Source organism: Chanos chanos, chromosome 14 (assembly GCF_902362185.1).
Source record: "Chanos chanos chromosome 14, fChaCha1.1, whole genome shotgun sequence".
Lineage (NCBI taxonomy): Eukaryota > Metazoa > Chordata > Actinopteri > Gonorynchiformes > Chanidae > Chanos > Chanos chanos.
Window position 1 is genome coordinate 4,837,498 of NC_044508.1, and position 17,274 is coordinate 4,854,771.

The 17,274-nt window shown below is 43.6% G+C and overlaps 1 protein-coding gene across 1 annotated transcript in view; it reads right to left on the reverse strand.

Moving 5' to 3' along the window:
- Positions 1-6,519, reverse strand: part of coro1ca (coronin, actin binding protein, 1Ca) — a 35,165-nt gene extending 28,646 nt beyond the window's left edge. Inside the window, exon 1 of the mRNA XM_030791026.1 lies at positions 6,434-6,519. The gene's annotated coding sequence lies outside the window, so the exon portion shown is untranslated. The remainder of the gene's footprint in view (positions 1-6,433) is intronic.
- Positions 6,520-17,274: the final 10,755 nt, after the last annotated feature.

The window sequence follows — 17,274 nt, forward strand, 5'->3', positions numbered from 1 at the left end:
TGCACTTTTCTTTTCTGAGCGGTTACCAAATGTTTACAACGTTTGGCAAACATTAGGCTAAACATTTAGGCTGGTATCATGCGTCATTTCCTATTAAACGTGTATGCGCCCATCTAATGCGGACTATTTTTTGACTGAACACCCTGTACACTGATCTGAATACCTGTTTATACTTGTCTGCAATCAACTTATTCCTCGCCTCAAGTCTCCTGCTCCCGCTGCTGCTCCTGCTTCAGGAGCAATTCTCTTGAGCAGAGATTACCAAACAAACAAACAAATAAAAGAAGAAAAGAGGAAAAGTCTGAGGCATCCAGATAACTAGCCGGGTAACTCTGCCGCTATCGGGCCCCTGCGAGTGAATCATGGGCATCCAGAAAAGAAAAAGAAAAAAAAAAAAAAAAACCTCCTCCACAAAAAAACAGTCCGTTAGCGGAGTTCCTTCCTTTTTCTCGAGCTGGCGAAACACAAAAGGAGCCTTGTCGTGCATCAGCGCAGCACTGCTGACCCGCAGGCCCGCCGGGACGCAGAGAACAGAGAGTAATCTGACAAAGTTAAACGATGTATTAAGTGGAACTGGCCTAACCCTTCTTCTTTTGTGTTATAAAACCTATAACCACCCCCCACCCCACAATACTGTGTTATGTTCTCAAAAAAAAAAAGGGAGAGTCAGGAGAGTGAAACCCAGCGATCGAGCATTCACGTCCACCAGGATAGCTGCTTCTGTTTTACACTGGGCCAAGGATACTTTAACACCACGTATGATTATGAATCTACTAGCGCATTCTCTTTAAGGAAACCTGATGCCCCCACAACCAGTAACTTTCTCCTCTGTACAGACAGTAGAGCCGTTCTGGGCGCGGCCGTCAGAACTGGAACCCATGTCCTGCGGCGTGGACAGTTACTGCATCGAAACTCCCAAAGACCAAGCCAAGCCCGTGAAAGACGTCCTTTTCGTGATGACTTCGTCACGCTCACAAACCACCGGAGATGCCTGCAGGTTTCTCTGAGACACATCTGAGGCTCCAAAGGCTAGGGCTCACCCTTCAGCAAAACACTCATCCTCCTCCAGCACGACGTCAAGGCCACATACCGCTCGGCACGTGTCAGAATGACGATTTAAGGCAGCTCGGACGTGGTCGTTATGGCCCATCCCATTCCTCTCAGAACAGGTTTGCTATGAGAACATCTACAGTAGTTTTAAATGCTCAGGAGGAATCACCTTCTGTTGACAGATGACAGTCGGCCCGTTTTTGTCTGACAGGATGAGGTTTGTTTTGTTTTGTAACTGCTGCCTGACTATTCTATTGGCTTTTAGGGTTAAGACAACATTCTTGACGGCTTTTTTTTTTTTTTTTTTCTTTTTAATTTTATGAATGGAAGTAGGAACACTGGTTTGTTTCATAAACAAATTCTGAACATTCTCAATTACCATCCACAGGAAAAATAATAACCCTTGTAAAGTTTGTCAAAATGGTCAGCTGACAGCTAATATGATATAATTTCTCGCAATTTAACTGCAGCTGTGACGCTGGCCAACAACTTCTGCGGTTGGTAAACCATCCAAACTCAACACATTTGCGGCAGCGAAAAGAGTGTTAGTCAAAACAGAAGTAAAACGCCATCAATAACAATAATATCCGAGCCTTCATCACCGCAGGGCAATGTAAATATAGCATCTGCGTCCTGTTTTTTTCTTTGTTTGTTTGTTTATTGTGTTTATTTTCTATTTTCCTCGGCTGTAGTCTAAACCGCGCACTTTGTGACCTGTACGAGTGTGGTAGTAGACCCCACCCTTTGTCAGCGAGTATACAGAGAGGATGCCGCCATCTCGAATTCCCTTCCTGCAAGGGAGGCTAAAGCATACTATTGTGATAGTGTTCCAGCTACAGAAAAAAAAAAAAAAAAGAAGAAAAAGAAAAAGAAAAAAGAAAAAAGAAAAATTCCACTGAGCTCTCTCAACAATAAGATAAGGTGTAGGTTCCTGGTGTGGCTCCATGTGAAATCTCCCGTTGGGATCAGAATGTGGCTGGGAGCCCTGGAGAGGAGGGAGGAGGGAACGCATTGTTTCCAGCGCTTCTTATGGGAGACTGTCTTTGTCCTGAGCCCTCAAAGTGCTATAAAATGTGTAGAGGACTCTCCAGTTCTTTGGTGAATGTTTGGGGTTTTTTTGTCATCCAAGTTGCTGATTGGGCCCGGGGGTCAAAATTCCTTTGGAGTGATTACAGGCCGAGGTTTGAGCCAAACATCATGACCATATCGTGCCAACTGAAAGACTGCCCTAAAGCAGTAAGGAGTGTCTGTTTGTCTTCTGTTAAAATGCAGCTCCATGCAAATGAGGAACTTTCCACAGATCAGTGGGGGGTGGGGGGTGGGTTACAGTTATTAAGTTGTATTTTCAACTGTTCCGGTAACTGGAAATAAAACTTGGAAAAAAAATCAACAATTTCCTTGTCAGCCAGACAAATTCACTCCACCTGAATTTGATGTGGTGGGCCAAGTCCCATTAAGATTTATATATCATTTCGGAAAGACACGTGGCAGAGGGCTCTGTGGATAGGATTTCACAAAGCCAGTTTATCAACTTTAACAGACTTATATTTGTTCGTGTGAAACTGTCAATCATATTTTTCACAAAGCAAAACTAAACTGTGGCCAGATCAATTATCATGACAGCACATCCTAGATGTGTTAAACGCTGCTGTATCTGCCACATAATATCATGCAAGAGGGCGTCTCTCTCCTCTACCGCCCCCAACAAACAGCTCAACCGCTTCCTCCGATTGGTCAGTCTCAAAGGCGGGGCCTAAACTTGAAGAGCATTCTGATCCCTCAGTGCAACAAGTAGGCCTTCTAAGGTAACAGCTGCAGCTAGCTGCCTGCAGGTGTATCTACCCCGCCCACCTGCACGTTCTGTGACATCTATGACACGGACAGACTCCAGGATGTTGCTGAAAGATCCAACACCGTGAAGACTGCGAGGAACGTATCTTGAAGGGATGGTTATCTCGCAACCCATCACACATTGTAACAAAACTTAACTAAAAAAAAAAAAAATAAAAGGCTGAACAGATAATGCCACTTATTGTCAGACGTCGACTTTTCTTCCTCTTTCGACAGAACCAGGTTCATCCTGTGTGACCGCTTGGCTACTCTCCTTCATTCACTTTAACGTAAGACGTTTACAGCTGATCTTAATGCACACCAGTGAGATTCAAAGATGTAAAAACTTCATTTCCTCAGAGATGATTTTAGCAGAATCTTGTAAAGCCAAAAAAAAAAACAAAACTCCCACGTCTGGGTTCCATAACTTCAGAAGCCGTCTTTTGCCCCACTTTATTTCCTTTAGCCACTCAAAACAAATCACCCAGTTTTATAAACAATAAAGCTGAAATTACGCGGCTTTAGCTGTCGGACTTCGCTGCCTGACGGGAGGGGTGCCAGCTGAGAGGTGTGACTGACATGACGGCGATGTTGTAAATACTGGACTGTCACTAAAGATGTGCTTATGGCAGTGTCACTGAATTAGGGTCAGTCTCTCCCTCTTCCCTTCCCTTCTCTCTCTCACACACACACCACACACACACACACACACACACACCACACACACACACACACACACACCACACACAGTCTCTGAAACATCCTCTGCTCATCCTCTTCAGCTCTGCAGCCACTTCCTTATAGTTCTCCACTAATTTTTTGAACATCCTACAGTACTTCCTGACCAGCACAATGACTTCGGAGGGGTGGGCAGGGGGGTGTTGTAACGAAGCCCCAGGCTTGCTCGCTTCGTATCAGGCAGCGCGGCAGACTTACGTTGATGCGTCTGGTCACCCAGCCAAAACATAACCATGACCAGAATCCCTGAATGTCACTCGAGATGATTTCAGTATGCCGTAATAAATACAGCCAAAAGGGGTAGGCCCAAAGGAAAAAAAAAAAAAGAGGAAATTTCTCCATTGGCTGAATAACTCTAGTTAAACATGCTGTCAAGAAGCATGACGTTCCAACTGGAAGGAGTTTCAGGTCCCCCCCCCAGGACAAAGTGGGGTTTTTTGGTGTTGTCTTTTTAAACATTTGTCAGAATGTTGATTTAGGTCACAGAAATAATTGAGTAGCGTTTCACCCCTTCACCTCCCTATGAACTCATAAAAGCAAAGGGGGTCACAGAGGCAGAAGTCCAATGCTCAAACATGCCCCTAACACTTCTAAAAGACAAATTCATTTAGTGTTCCCTGCGTGAATTATCTGATATCAAGGCACTTAAAAAGTTCAACTTCATTGGTTAAGACAACTCCCCGTGTCTCCATGCTCATAAAGGCTTTTTAGTGAGAGAAAGGAACTGGTTCAGAGTCAGTGAAAATCTGACAGCCTCAATTCAAAAGAGGTTACCCTGGTGTCAAGTCAGGCCCCAAACACATGTGGCGAACCACAGAAACAAGCTGACGTGTTTCCCCCCCCCTCACTCCCCGCTCTGAGATGATTCTCACCCTCTCTGTCCTAACAAACATTCCGTAACGCCAAACTCTTCTCCGACAGTCACAATTAAAACCATGTCGGAATGAACTTGTTCACAGATACGATGAATTGATAGCGTGTTTTAAACTGCGGGGTGAAATCTACCGAGGTGAATACAAGGAACAAACTGTAAAGAAGGTGATAAACACCAGCAGTCCACAGGGACTTGTAAATCTGCACAGGGCGGTGAATTTGTCAAGCTGCAAAACAAATGAACGCCGGACAGATGGAGTAATCTGACCCAAAAGACAAAACGCAAAACCACTGAAGCACCTAAACTTGAACAACGTGGTTGTTTTAATTATTTATTTCGGCAGAGGCTGGGCCGGTTCGTTTCCCTTAAAATAAATTAGGTCTTCGCAACAGTCTTTCACGGAAACTGTGCGCATTATAAAAGATGGGCGCGGATCACACGGCCGCACTCTCATCTGGGGCAGGGCAGATTACTGCACCAAGAGTAACCGATTGGAAGCAGACTTTGACGATTCATTCATTCTTGACCAGTCGTCACAACCAAGCATAGACATGCAACGTGTCTTTCCTCACATACGCACAGCTACGGAAATTATCGTTGCTGCGGTAGTTCAAAAGGTGCTTATTTTACTTAACACGATTTCGTGATGTTACTTCACAGATATACTTCCTTGCCTGTCGCAAATCCTTGGCATTATTACGAACGTGGGCGAGGTTATTTTACTGTGAAGCTTACGTTACGCAATACTAACAGCAATTATCCCTGACTCCTTTCAGGACAACTGGAAGACCGCGAAATTCCATAAACCATATTCACCAAAGGGGTTCAAGCTCAGGCACCAAGAAAGCGGTGATTTAATACGATAAAAATCTGTCATATATTAAGCCGTTTTGCGTGGGATGCATAAAATCAATGGGACTGAAGTCGTTCTTGACACTGACAGATAACACATCCACTGAACAAGTTACATCTCTCATGAAGCGCAATCCCCGTTTCACTGGCACCTTGCCGTGCGATTACAACACCCACGTATACCTTAACATACGTTTGCGAAGTATTCGAACCAGTCACACGACTTTTAAGAGAGCCTAAAACCAGTTGTAATACTGCTCTGTGCGTTTTAAACCAACGAAACTGGGCAAAAGAAAACGAGGTGGTGCAACTGTCAAGCAAACTGTCTAACAGTCAGAGCTGATCGGCTAATTAGACCAGTTTATGTAGTCTGAGGGTTGAATGTGCACAGTACATCAGATTAGCAGTTAGCAGTTATCTGGTCAGCATTTGTGGGGAAAAGCAGTGCTCAGTGAGCGCCCAGTTTTCTGTGAACACAAAGTGAGCAATATTGTGTTCAATCTAACTCCATTTAATACATGCTAAACTGCATTTAAACAACTCAGTCCCAAGCGTCGACTGGCATGTTAGCTTGCCAGTAACCACAGATTTTTCAAACTAATCTATTCATGTTAATTTGGCTGTAACTAGACCACAATAAATGACTGAGTGCAAACTAGTTTGTCAGCAAAACAGAAAAAGAGATAACACAGCTTTAGCGAGCAACTTGCGCCTCAACCTTCCGAGCCACAGACAACTTCACACCGGTCGTTGTCCAAATATTGGTCGATACGAAAGTTATTAAGTTGGTTCAAACGTATTTAGTTGGCTTAAATACGTCGTTTTTCCCGTTTGAGCAACCGACCCCACCATTTAATTAAGCTTGCAATAAAGACGCAAACATGGTGACCCTAAACAATTTAACCAAGTTAGTTCAACTGTATCTCTCCTTTTCGTCAAACCCTGCATGACACCAACGTTCAATTTGCCTGTCACTGCTATAGAGCTAACTGGCAACTAGCTTAGAGCTACACAAATAAGACTGAAAACAAAAAAACATGTTTTAACTTCAGGCGTCTCATGCATGAGTGAGATAAAACACGTTTCTACCTTTTCGGCTGGTGTACAATATATTCCTGACCGACGAGTTATTCTGTAATCAGTACGGTTTCCAACGGGCCCCCGGACGGTTACTGCGTTCCTTGCCTATTGCCACGGCTGACTCGCCTTTCCAATCTTCCTGGCACTGGCGAGCCGGAAGCAACACCCTACCGCTTTTCCCCGCCTTAAAGGGACATGTTTGGGAATACTCACAACTGAATAGCGCTCACTGAATTGTATATAATACAAGCCCGGTCAACCTTTTAACGGTTAGGAAAACGTATGACTACAGATCATATCCCCTCCGATAAGCAGTTAGACCACCCATTTAAACACAGGAGGTTTTACACTCATATTGATTTGCTTAATAATTTTGGTGGAGTACATCATGTACCAGCCCCACGTCTAGAGACGCAGGTAATTACCAAAAGATGGCGCCATTGTGCAACTTGATAAAGGTGAAAAGACGATCTTCGAGTTAGGGGGAAACTAGAATTACTATCGATGAGGTCTTTTCAACCGTCATTTTAATTGTGTGTAATGCCTCATAAATACAAATACGTATTAAATATGTATTCACACATATGGCTATTTAAAATTCAATACTGTCTCCACAAATGATCCCTGTAAATATGTCAACAACAGGCTTTAACAATCTTGTGATTCAGAATCTTTGAAGTTAACCATGAACTTAGATCACGCTCCCCCCCCCCCCCCATCTCAACTTACCTCTCTTCAGTGTTGACTTTTTTTCAGGGGCTTTTTCAGGTGTTTTCTTCGGGGGGTCAAAGGCTGCCTTCATCTGGGCTACTTTTACAGTGACAGTGTGCTCCAAAGCACTGTCAACTTTCGGTTCACTGGGTTTTGTCCATTCCTGATTCTTCATCTTTTCATGAAGCTGAATCGTCTCTTTGATGAGATCTGAGACTGGTCTAGCTCTCTGTGCTCTCTCTTTGACATGACTCTGTCTCAGCCTCACCTCAGAGTCATTCTCTGTCACTGAGCCTTCATCAGTCTTGCTTGACTTTTCCACCTCTGTGTTTTGGTGTAACATATCATTTCTGACTGATTCCATAGCCTGTGGTGTAAGTTCATCACCTTTATTTTGTGTGACACCAGACTGCAGATCACCTACTGCAAGGGCAGTTTTCATAACTAAAGAAACAGATCCAGTTTTGTCGTCTGTGCCTGGCGACTGGGCTCCAGCGACACAACCGCTGGCCGCACTACCAGCCGTCTCTGCGTAGCGGGAAATGTGAGGGACGGACTCATTTACTTGATTCGCTGGAGAACATTCAGCCACCGGTTGAGAAGAGCCAGACACTTGGGTCTTTGTGTCTGAGTATGAAAGGAGAAGCTTTTCTGGTGACTCGTCCTCCTTGTGACCCGACGAAGTGTCCCTGCTGGTGATGTGTTTAGGAAAAGAGTTGGGCGTAATTGTTTCTCTGGGAGTTGCAGAGGAAAAGCAAGTCTTGCTGGACTCTTCCTGCCCTGAACTCTGTGGGATCTCTGTTTTGTCTGAGAGGTCGCCTTGGCCTGTACTCTTTTTACGGCGTGATAAAGCATCTATCACTGTAGCTTCCTCACTTGAAGATTTAACAGAAGTTGGTGCTTGAAGCACTTCATCTGTTACCTCTCTCACTGTCTCAGGGAACTGCTGCATTTTCATTGGCTCTTGTGACATCGGTCCAGGCATGCTTTCCGCCATTTTCCCAGTGTTTAGTTTTCCAGTGTTGTCCTTCTCAGCTCTGAGCTCAGTCGGAATATCAGTTTGAAGGGTCTGCTGAGCTTCTGCAACACTGGAGGAAGGTGTCAAAACTTTTGTTTCTTTTTTAGTCTTCAGCGTTGGAAGTTTTAGTTGTGATACCTTTGTAGTATCGTTTTTCACAGTGGTAGTCTGTGCAGTTTCCCTTACTTTGGAAGAAAACGTCGTGCTTTGAGTCTGCTTGTTTTGAGGTTGATACCGACCCTTTGAAACAAAACCAAACGTTGATCTTAACTTTGACTGAGCAGAGTTGGCTTTGCTTCGTCCCTCTGTGGCTAGTCTCCCCTGATTGGCTTCAGTTCTACCACTGTGGTCTGTTTGAGGTCTTTCAATGCCAGGTATACTAGATTTTCTCTTTGTTTCTTCTTGTGGCCCTTCCGACTTTGGTACGGATGCTTGTTGTTGGCTGCTTTGGTGAACATGTCCATCTGGAACATCCGAGGTGGAATGTTCATTGGGTTTGGGGCATAACTGATAGCTCTCTTTGAAGTTACCTATGGACTCAAGCTTGCTGGCATCTGCTTGTGCCTCACAGGGAACCCCACCCTCTTTCTGAACTATCGTCTTGTCTGTCTCGACGTCTATGTCTGATGAGCATCCTGGGCTTAGTACTTTGAGAATTCCTTCACTAACCTCTTCATGGTTTTTCTTTGGAACTCCTTCTTGGTTTGGCAGAACATCAGAGACAGCGAGGCCTTTTTGATGCTCACCCCTCAGTGTTGTTTTCTGTTGGTTTTCTGGGAAATTTGATGCAAGAGGGCCATTAGATTTCCCCTTTTGGGACTCCAACTTGGTGGCACCACCCCTTGAAATAGGGTTATCCGTGCCAGTGGTAAATTTGTTTGACTTGTGTTTGTGTTTTTCCATCACTAAATTTACTGGGACAGGATTCAAGGGGAGGTTTGCGTGAACAGACCCATCCTGATGAGGTGAAATATTTAAGCTGAAGGTATCCGCAGCATGTGCTGTTGGGTCCGGGAATGCCGACTTATTCACTTTTTCCGTGCCCTTTGCCTTGTCAACATCCTGCTTTTTCCAGCTCGTAGAGATCTCGTTGCCAGTACGACCGTGAGCACCACTGTCAATGTTGGTCATATCTGAGCTTGTGCCAAGAGACACATCCTTGTTTTCGGCTGAGGAGGACCGACGTCTGTCAGGACCCTTTTTCATGACCTCATTGCGTTCTGTCTTTTGAGGCTTCCTATTGTTTATCCGTCTCTCAGATGTGTTACTGCTCTCATGTGTCAGACTGATGCTTGGAGACACACTGCTGCTGTCCTCTACCATCAGGGGCCTCAGTTCATTATAAACATACACTGCATGACCCATCTTGTTGCTTACCTCCGCTAGTTTATCCCCCACCATTTCTACAATTTCATTATCCTGCTGGAGAAGAATGGCTTCTTCTTGGCCTGGTCTGCCACCTGCAAGCCTCTGGGAAGCTTTCGGAGGAACTGCCTGGTGTTTTGGAGGGTTTGTAATGTTGTTCTCAGGGTCCAACCTGGAGCTGGAGGGACCAGTACTTCTCGTCCTTATCACAGGTTCTGATGCCCGGGTATCGTCCGGGCCTGCTGTGCTGTTTTCAGAACTTTGACTGTCATCTGATGACCGATGGGTCAGTACGTTTTTCCTGTCCTTCTCTCTTCCTCTTCCTTCACCTCCTACACCACCAGCAAGTTCTTTATCCTCTCTTTCCCACTTCACCCGATCTGTGGGATCACGCACCCCGTTGTTACAGCTGGTGTTCGCTTTCAGACGAAGTGATGTCGGCTGCCTGTCACAGTCCCGTTCCTGATCCTCAGCGCCTGCTCTCTCTTGACCCTCCCCATCTGTGGTTGTCTTCTCAGCCAGGCCTTCAGCCTCTGTGGCATCTCCAGGATCGGAGGTGGACTCCGTTTCGTCTGGCCCCGAGCCGCTGACCAGACCCTGCTCTCCCCCAGGTTCCTTGCCCTGATTTTGTCCCATTTCTTGCTATGGCAAGAGAGAGAGAGTCAGAGGAAGAGAGAGAGAGAAAGAGAGAGAGAGAGAGTCAGAGAGAGAGAGACAGAGAGAGAGAGAGAGAATATTAACATTCACATGTCATTCATGGTCCACATGACGCTGTGGGTTTGTCATGCAGGCCTACGGGCCTGTCTCTTTCATACAATTCAAATTCCTGCTTTCAAACATCTGCTCCAGTTCTTCTCATCTAAAAACATGCCTTAGGACAACTTTATCTAATTGGCCTGTCTTTGTAAATGGTTGCATTTCACATGGGATCATTCTCCTTAATTACCTACCTCAACAAACTCAACACATGGCTGTAGTTCACTTCTTCTGTTCACCTCTCTTTTTTTGTTTTGTTTTGCTCCTTGGTAACGTCAGAGCAACTGTCTTGTTGTTTGAACTTAGAACTTCTTCTAGCAGCTGAATTCCCCACCATTAGTGTCTTGTGACCAAACTTTCTCAGCGTCTCCAATCTAGCATTGATTGTGCATGCTTGTCTCGTTAAACACACACTATACCGTCAACAGGAGGGGAAGAAAAACATGAATTGGAATCACAAGATCTCGTTGGAGATGGTGAGGCAGAATCCTTCTTTCCATCTTTTCCAGTTTCTCTCAATCATTCTTATAGCAGATAGAATAGAATAGAATAGAATAGAATAGAATAGAATAGAATAATTTTACTGACCGCACAAGGTGGAAATATGCATTCAACATCAAAGTCAGGTTACTGTTGTGTAAATTACAACAGTACAGGTCAGCATACAGATACATTCTCACTTTTACTTTAGGTGTATATTTTACTTTAGGTTATTTTAGGTAAATACACACAGCAGGTATTTCAACAAAATGTTCACACATTCCTCTCTGTCCTTTCATTATTGTCTTTTGTTGTGCCCCACTAAATGATTTAATGTGATGTGTCTCCAGTGACTGTACACAAATAAGATAAATTATACATGTTCCCTGACTTCACAATATGTCAGGGAGGCATTGGAGTCAAATGTCTCTGTATGAGATGTTCTGCCAGACAAGGTCTATCACTATTCCTGAACAGACTCAGCTATGATCCGGTCAAAGACTCATGAGAGGACCAAATGCACTCATGTCATTTCTGGTCACACCTACTGAAATTTAAAAGGCCAAGTCAAAGACACTTAACAAGTCCTCAATCCGCCGTCATCCCCATTTCACTCTACCATTCTCCGAAAAGGATTAAAAAGCACCGTACGATATTGTTTATGCCACTTTTCCCACTCGGACTTTACTATCCTGTGTATATCCCACCCTGGGTCTATTACTTATGCCTTACCTGCATAGCACCAGGTTCTGAGTATACTACCCTAGCACGTGGCAGTAAGCATTGGAGGGCACACGTGGCATACAGATGCAAGCATGATACCTCAGACTCAACATGTGTGGCAATTACAGTGATTTATTTTGTAAATAAACAGGTAGGAGAGAACATATTATGTGTATTAATATCAGATGTGAAGCAGACACTGTGGTAAACTGTATATATAGATATGTGTATGTGTATGTGTGTGTGTGCGTGCGTGTGTGTGTGTGTATGTGTGTGTTTATATATGTATTTGTCATGTTACGCAATATAGCTACAGGACTAATGCAGAGGGGTCCCAAAACAAAGAGTTGTGTGTGTGTGTGTGTGTGTGGTGTGTGGTGTGTGGTGTGTGGTGTGTGATGGGGGGGGGGGGGGGGGGGGGGGGGGGGGGGTGTTTGAAAAGAGAAAAAAAAAAACAAACAAAATTAACATAGCTTCATTTTCAGCCTTTTATTTTTGTGATGGAAATGCATTCGTTCATTAAACTCTGCAGAGGATCAAGTTGCAGCTCTCAATTTTAAAATGTATTTTAACCATGGACCTCCACCTTGGCCCTGAGTTTTCATGATTTGAATTAATGTCACTAATCACTAACGTGAATTCAGTAGCTGATGGACTGTTTGGACACATGGACACATCAGTGCACTTTTAAACACTGCATGAGGTGCAAAACTCTTTGTCCTATAGTTGGAAAGATCCTTCAAAACGTGAAACGCTGAGGTTTTCTGCTTTCTCTATGTTCACTTTGCTTGTGAAGTCAAGCTACTGTGCTTAGTTGAGGGAACAAAGCAGAAGGCTCTGAGATGACAGTCACTCTATCTGCATGTACACACAGAGGCAGCCATCTTCTTGTCATACGACTGAGCCGTGAGGGCAGCTGAGATGCTGAGAGAATAGTTATCTAATTTAGCTGTCGAGGAGACTGTCAGCAAGCTCCTCTCCATGGTTGTTATTCTGAATGACTAAGTATACAACATGCTCTCTGAATCATGCTTAAAACACCACAGGGGTTAAATGTTGTTCTGAAAATGAAACCAATGACTGTGTATAAATAATGGACTATGATTAGCTCCCTCCTCTCTCTCTCTCGTCCCCTCCATCTGTATACTAGCTTTTGTGTCTAGCTTTGACACAATGACGTTTTCTGACACACACCAAACTCAGTTTAAGTTAGAGTTTGTTGGTGTTAAAAGCAGTTAGTGCAGTAAAGCCTCATTTGAGGAAGTAATGGCTGAGCTACATTGTTCATTACGACTGAAAGTTGAAGGCGAAGCAAAAGCAAACTGACTACAATGTAAAAGTAACTTCCACGGATTCACCTATCCAAAGTCTGGGAATCTTTTTTCGCCCACGCTGAAAAATCTCTACAAAGCCCGAAATCGGAGATGCACGAATTTTTGCAAGCCTCTAAAGTGTGACCAGACACCAGATTCAGGACACCAGCCCTCTCTGAACAGTTACACATGATCCCAACTAAAGGCCTCACTCAGCACCTCAAATTGTACCGGAACATTCTACAGGTTGCCTCTATATCATTACAAAGGAGCCTTCTGGCTTCCTCTGGACGTCCCAAGCTCGACCACAACAGGCTTTTGTCCTGTGCTTACTGCCCGGAGACTTAAGGAGAATCACTTGATTGCCTTGTGCTTTGCTGCGTCACCCCCCCCCCAAACACACACACACACACACACACACACCCATCACCCGACGACATGCTACAACAGAATCTGCCGGAGAAAAAAAAAAAAAAAAACTATCTTCGATCTCGTACCCGAATCTCCTCGATCAAGCCGGTTTCAGGAAACAACAAAGCGGCTGAAGAATGTTACTTCAGGGTGGCATCCGTGTGTTAAAGAGTCTCCATCTGAAGTGTGGCTCTGTGTGTTATGTCTGTGTGTGTGTAAGAGCAGACACTCACCAGTTAGTTTTGGGTGCCGTGGCCGCGTTGGTGTCTCTCGGGACAAGAACTGTCTTTGTTGGATGCTTGGATGGTTGGTCTGGAGACTCACTCTCTCCAACTCTTTCTCTTTCTCTTTCTCTCTCTCTCTCTCTCTCTCCCTCTCCCTCTCTCTCTCTCTCTCTCTCTCTCTCTCTCTTTCTCTCCCTCTCTGTCTTCTCCTCCGTACAGCCAAGAAAGCTTTTTTTATGTCAGCTGCGTGATGTCACAGACCCATTTGCCTAATGCAATAAAAGGTTACTCCTCTTGTCCTTGTTAGCCACTGAGCAACGTTCAGGTAAATAAGCGAACAGTGCGCTGGTGTTAGTACAGTGTGGAGATACTGTTCGGTGAGACAAGCCAGTTGTGTGTGTGTGTGTGGAAGTTAGACAGACAGTAAGTGAAGACGAGTGATATCCCGCTCAGATGGACAGTTAGGCTACTGTTTCGTACATGATAGTTCAGGGTAATTCTGAAGAGAGATTTTGACTTACATGGCTCAAATACACACCACATACCGCATAGCCATATGCGTTTCATTAGTACTGTAATGCAGTTCAAACCTATTAAAATAAAAATCTAGAGCAAATTGGACCAAAACTGAATAGGAGAGGATGCCAAAAGCTGACAAGACCAATGCCTGATGGGTGGTATCCTGTCTCTTCATGCCAAGCACTCAGTCTGTCCATACAGAATTTTTGTTTTGACTTTCAGTGGAAACCCCTGTTACACTCTGTATTGATATCTCTGGAGCTGCAGATGAGGTTATCTTATCTTGAGATGTGTGACTAATTTGGCTTTTCACAACAGCTTGGAAGAAATCCAGATAAGCACATTCCTTCAGGGATGCAGTGTTACAGAATAAGGGATCTACAAGAACGTTCTTCCTCGGTCTAAATTTAGTCTCCAGAGCAATAGAAAAACAGCGAGACCTATCACTGGGAATACACCATAAAAGACTCAAACCTAGGAAAAATAAAATCAGGACAGGACAGGACAGGACAGGACAGCGCTGCCACTGAGAGCGTTGTGGAACTTTCACTGGGGACCCAACAGAGTGTTCGCTTCCAGTAAAATCAGCGGTCGCTTCAGCTTCCTGTACAGAGGTGACGTGTTTTAGAGTCATAGCGTGTCTTTTCCGTCGGATAATATTCCGCTATACCATGCATAACAACCTGTGTTTCTTACAGATCATGTATGACACACACATGAAGACCGCTATGAAGGGAAAAGAGAGGAACAAGGCAACAATGTGTGTGCGTGTGTGTGTATAAGTGTGGGTCAGAAAGTTCATTCCTGTACTTGTGCATTGTGATAAAAATGAGCAAATAGAAAAAGAAAGAAAAAAAAAAAACCTCTTGGCTAACCAGCGCTGGTAAAGCTTACTTTTTTCCTCCTGGTTACCTTGACAACATTCAAAACAGGTTGTTCCCTCAGATAATAAAACAGAGGTGGAGAAACCACACAGCATTTTACCAAGACCTCGGGACAGTGCAAGGGAAAACAGAAGAGACAATAGAAACCTTTCATGAACAGACCTTTTGGAGAAACACATTTCCAAAATGACTCATGGAAGTCAAGGAAACGAGAGCTACACGATTTTGGGGATGATTTTGTTTTCACATGCTCAGGGATCATCTAGTTCTGCCTGTAAAGCCAAGCCTCACTCTTATCAGACATACTGCCGATGTCTGGAAACCAGGGATGCTTTGAAAGGAGAGAAGGAGAGAAAGAGAGGGAGTGAGAGGGAGCGAGAGAGAGAGAGAGAGAGAGAGAGAGAGAGAGAGAGAGAGAGAGAGAGTAGAGCCATGATGAATCTGTTCCTTTGCCAAAGACGACACTTCCTGTGTTACATTCAATGATTTCCTGTTTTGCCTCCCTCTTGGCTGGTACCTTCACAAAAGCAGGACATTCTACATTGTCCCATGCGGAACCAAGAAAACATAGTAACAAATAACCTGGCATTGTGTCAATGGATCTCACACACATGCACACATATACACCATTTAGTATGCTGAGTGCTGATCAAAACTTTTTTTTGTCCTTTTCATGGGACTTATTTATTCGTCATATGGCTTCCCTCTTTTGTCTCAGAGCAGGACTTTGGTCCTCTGGCGAATATGTGGAAACTCCTCTAATGGGCTGGGGTTTGTTTGCTCTAAAGAGATGATGTGTTTACCTCCTCCTCCTTCTCCCCCTTCTAGGACGTCTTTATTGAGGGGACTTGAGGTGATTAATCATCCCTTTTTTATTGTGTGGCAAGGCATTAAAGCCTGAAGCGCCGACACTCCACGCTTATGTCACGCTAACATAGCTGGAGGCCAAATATTACATAACCTGGCCAAGCTAACTTCTCCTCCACGCCAGAGACACACACACAGATGGAATGCTATGATGTCATGCCGTCAAAAAGGATACGGCTCCACCCACCTCTGCAGACCAATGAGAGCTAAGCAGGGGTGTGGTTTAATCACATCTGAGGCCCGTGGATGAAGTCATGCGGAGGCACTGTTATTTGTTACATCTCCGGGTTGAATTCGGAAGTTATACATAAAAACAGGGATTACTTAGCAGCATGAGATCGACTCACTGAGCCAAACTGGGCAGCCAATCATAATTCACTTCAAAAGGCCCAGACTGCAAACAAGCCATTAATCTTTCAGATTAAATCCCCAAGAAAATATTTTTATGCTCTGTGGCCTCAAATACATTTAAGATGTGTGTATTTGTGGGCTGCATTTATTTATTTATTTATTTGTTTGTTTATTTATTTATTTACATGAGGCACTGTAAAATACAAGAAAAAATGAAGACAATAACTGAATGAAAAAAAAAAGTTTATTCCCATAATAAACACATACAGTACATTATTTCAGCAAAATGTACAAAGTGCAATATGCATTGGTACTACAGCAAATTCGCAGTACAAAAGACAAAATTTACTGCATACTTAAATAGAAAAACAACAACAAAAATGGTAACAGCAAAAAAACCTGACACGAAAAGACAACTGCTATTGAAGTAATCTTTGACATGTTAAGAGGTTTTTTTTTTCTTTTGTTTTGTTTCATTTCGTTTTTGAATGTTCCTCATCGGTGTAAGGAAAACAAACATTGTGGAAGCTGTCATACCGGTTACCGATTGAGCACTGACTTGTAAGGTACAAACTAGTACTGATGATCAAGTCAAGACTAGTCTTGTTCAGCTTTAGTCAAGACTAGTTGAGATAATCTTTGTCTCTTAGTCACCGACGCCATTTCCTCCAGAGATGTAACATCAATTGACAAAAAAAAAAAAAAGTTCGAAGCTCTGATGATTTTTTTCTTTTCTTTTCTTTTCGATGATACAGCTTCTTGTGTGGAGCAAACATTTAAGATTGATGAATGACTTTGGTATTGACCTCTACTTTGACACAGCATTAAAAAAAAAAAAAAATCTTTTGGAATCAACAAAACAAAATAAAAACTTGGCAACTCTTATGGGCATTTGAAGATTTAACTTTTCTTTCTTCACCCACAACAAGGAATGCAAAAAAAAGGGGAAAGAACACAACTATCAAACACCCTCACTTCCCATGGATCTAACCTACAAAGTATTTAAAAATTTAAAAAAATATGAAACAAATAAAAAAAAATAAAATTTTTTGCCAGCACACAGCAATGCTAAACCAGAAGATCAGCCTTGTCACAACATATCAGCTCTTCGATGAATAAAAAATATTCAACACCTCTTCACCTAGTTGGCAACAAAGGACTTTTTCTGTTTCAGGGGGGCGGGATGGGGGCGGGGTCTACATAAATATATGCCTTGGGTCTATTATGG